Raw genomic sequence first — 4079 nt, forward strand, 5'->3', positions numbered from 1 at the left:
CGCCAATAAACATTAATCTCCTTAAAACTCTTAAAGCAATATTGCAAAGCCCCTGGATTAGGGCACAGCATGCCCTTAATAATTGTTGGGACATAAGAGTCACTTTTTCAAAAGACTTCAATTAAACAAGATATACCGCCTGTCAACGATTCACTGGTATTTATCAAATTCATTAGGTTCAAACGTAACACTGAAAAACATTCACATAATGTGACTGTTTGACAAGGGATTACTTCCCCCAATGAACCGTACAGCAAAAGTATCGTAGGAATTTTTTGGAATGACAGACTTGAAGATTTAACAAGGCCTGAGCAATTACCGTCATCGACGTTAAAGACCATTGACCGACAGGGTTTTAAAAGTGTAAACATGACAATATCTAGTACTAAACTACTAACCAGTGTAACAGTCTACGGTAAATCATCTTCATGTTTTGAATATTCCCTTATCATCAAGTACAGTACTTCCCCAATTGCTGAGTGGTAATGTCCCAGTTGTACAGTACATGTGTACAGTACATGTTGGGAAGGCCTCTAAGAAGAGCCATTAGCAAGGACCCCAGTTATGTCACTGTGTTCGACACTTGTGGGATGTGAGGGACTGAAACTAACTGGAATTGAGCTGAGCAGTTTTCAGGTGAATGTATGCTAATGCAGGCTAAATTCTACAGTAGTCTTTTAAGGAAAGTCTACATTTTCTCACAAGTTGAAGAGAACTGAGAGAAACTTTTGACCTTGTGCAATATTTTCTAGTCTATCACAAATCATATGTCACAGAAGGCAAATAAAAAGCTAATGTGTGTTATCTTAAATCATTGTTATGAAACATTAATTCTTGTTTCTTTATTGTTGAAAATAAATGTTATGCTTCTTACATTTTACAAGAGTATAGACAGAAATAAACAATATGTATCTTAGTGAGCACCATTTTCATGCGTTAAATATTAATTGATATTTGAATTTCATTAGCTTGTTATGAAATAATCTTTCAGAAAATTACATTGAATTTGGAATTCTCAGGAAGATGCTTAACTAGAGTTTTTATACACACTGTCACGTTGTATAAATGACTGGAGACAGGCGCAGGAATACGTAATAGGGGGTGTTAATACACCCCAAAAAACAACATGCCATGAAAAGACACGGGGACAAAGCCCAAAACAAACACGTATACAAAAACATAGGGATGTAACCCAAACAAAAGCGCGAGGTAAAACCTTTAATAAATACACAGGACGAGACCTGCAATAACAAATTCACAACAATACACTGGACGAAACCCATAATAACAAGTGCACAATACAGGCAGCACGGAAGCCGATAATAACAATGCACAGGTACTCACAGACCAACGGACATGGGAACAATAACCGACAACACGATGGTGAACAGAGGGCACGGGATCCAGGTGTGCATAATGAAACAATTCAGTGACGCCTAGAGGCTGGTGACGTAGACTCCGGAGCTGGTGCAGCAGTACTGGGGGAATCCATGACACACACCAATATGTTTGTATTCGAATGTCCTTTTTTCATGGGCAGTTGGCAGATGAACTGTTTGTTGCAGAGGATCTCCAGTTCACACTGAGTATACAAAACATTAACAACACCTGCTCTTTCCAAGCTATGATCCTTTATTCATGTAACTTGTTAAATCCACTTCAATCAGTGTTGATGAATGGGAGGAGACAGGTTAAATAAAGATTTTTCAGCCTTGAGACAAATGAGGTATGGATTATGTGTGTGCCATTCAGAGGGTGAATAGGCAAGACAACCGAAAATCCGGTTTATATGTCAAACAGTGTTATATTTCAGTCTTCAGTGATGTATATAAAGTGTAACATTTGGATGCAAACTCAAAATAAAATACATTTCAACTCTACCTGATACGGTACAGGTGTCTTTATCCATAACAATGTGTGTGAGGTGTATGCTTTTGTTTCAAAGTATATTAATTTAAGATTTCTGCTCTGTGTGACTCTGATTTAGCCCGCTGCAGTAAAATTAAGTGCCTTTTGAACGGGGTATTGTAATAGGTGCCAGGAGCCCGGTTTGTGTCAAGAACTGCAACGCTGCTGGGTTTTTGCGCTCAACAGTTTCCTGTGTGTATCAAGAATGGTCCTCGACCCAAAGGACATCCACACAACTGTAGGAAGCATTGGAGTCAACATAGGCCAGCATCCCTCTGGAACGCTTTTACCACCTTGTAGAGTACATGCCCTGAGGGCAACAGGGAGGGGGTGTTACAGCCTTATTCTAAATGACATTCAATAGTTTTTTTACCTCACGGATCTACAGACAATATGCAATAATGACGAAGCAAAAACTGTTTTTTGGTAATGTTTGCAAATGTATTAAAAAAACTTAAATATAACATTTACCCTTTCTCAATACTTTGTTGAAGCACCTATGGCAGCCATTAGAACCTTGAGTCATCTTAGGAATGACGCTACGGTTGGCACACCTGTATTTGCGGAGTTTCTCCCATTCTTCTCTGTAGATCCTCTCAAGCTCTGTCAGATTGGATGGGGAGCTCACTGCCACTCCTGCTTTGTCATGGCTCTGTGTTTAGGGTTGTTGGCCTGTTGGAAGGTGAACCTTTGGCCCTGTCTGAGGTCCTGAGCATTCTGTAGCAGGTTTTCATAAAGAATCTCATTGTACTTTGCTCCGTTCATATTTCCCTCGATCCTGACTAGACTCCCAGTCCCTGGCGCTGAAAAACACCCCACAGCATGATGCTACCACCACCATACTTCACCGTAGAGAATCTTGTTTCTCATGGTCTGTGTCCTTTGTGACTTTTGGCAAACTCCATGCAGGCTGTCATGTGCCTTTTACTGAGGAGTGGCATCCGTTAGGAAACCCTGCCATAAAGGCCATAGAGGAACTCACCTCCCTGACCAAGGTCAGCTCTAGGAAGAGTGTTGGTGGTTACAAACTTTTTCCATTAAAAAATTATGGAATCGACTGTTCTTGGGGACCTTTAGTGCCGCAGGCATTCTTAGGTACTCTTCCCCAGACCTTTGCCTCGACACAATCTTGTCTCTGCACTTTACGAACAATTCCTCACGGCTTGGTTTTTGCTCTGACATGCACTGTCAACTGTGGGACCTTATATAGACAGGTGTGTGTCTTTCCAAATCATGTCCAATCAATTGAATTTACCACAGGTGGATTTCAATCAAGTTGTAGAAACATTTCAAGGATGATCAACGGAAACCGGATACACCTGAGCTAAATGTTGAGTCTCATAGCTAAGGGTCTGAATACTTTCCACTTGCACTGTATATACAAGCTAATTACATGACAGAGACCATGTTAGTCTACACCTTTTGTTTACGAAGCATGTGACAAATAAAATGTGTGAACAGATAACATATTGCAGCAAATGGCTTCTGATAAATATATCTCCTTTTTATTTACCTGAACTACACTATTACTAAGACTTTTACTTGACATTAAATGGCATTATATTATTTGCCATAGATTTTATGTAAATCCTAATCAAGCTGATACATTTACAACTTGTTTTTCAAAAACTGTATGTACAGAGGCCAAAGAGAATCTACAATTTCCCAAAATGTTTAATAAAATTAATATTTTGAATGATCTGTAGGCTTCGGTTGATGATGAATTGCAAATGTTCGTAGTGCTGGAGTGAAATTAATACATTCCAACATCAAAAGCAACATAACTATTCATATTTTCTATTACTCTTGAGTAAGAACATTTGTTTGATAAAGAGGTCTGAGTGATATAGTGTAATAATGATGTAGAGGAATCACTCAAACAAACAAACATGGGGGAACAGAGGGTTAAATAATGAACAAGTAATTGGGGAATTGAAACCAGGTGTGTAAGACATAGACAAAACAAATGGAAAATTAAAAGTGGATCGGTGATGGCTAGAAGGCCGGCGACGTTGACCACCGAACGCAGCCCGAACAAGGAGAGGGACCGACTTCCGCGGAAGTTGTGACATATGGTTAACTACTTTTCTCACATTTGTGTCTTAAATTTGCTTTGTAGGTTCAGCAGAAGGAAGTGGAATCAGTTGGTGTATTGAATTCCATATGTCCAG

The sequence above is a fragment of the Oncorhynchus nerka genome, linkage group LG6 (assembly GCF_034236695.1).
Source record: "Oncorhynchus nerka isolate Pitt River linkage group LG6, Oner_Uvic_2.0, whole genome shotgun sequence".
In the NCBI taxonomy this organism is placed as follows: Eukaryota; Metazoa; Chordata; class Actinopteri; order Salmoniformes; family Salmonidae; genus Oncorhynchus; species Oncorhynchus nerka.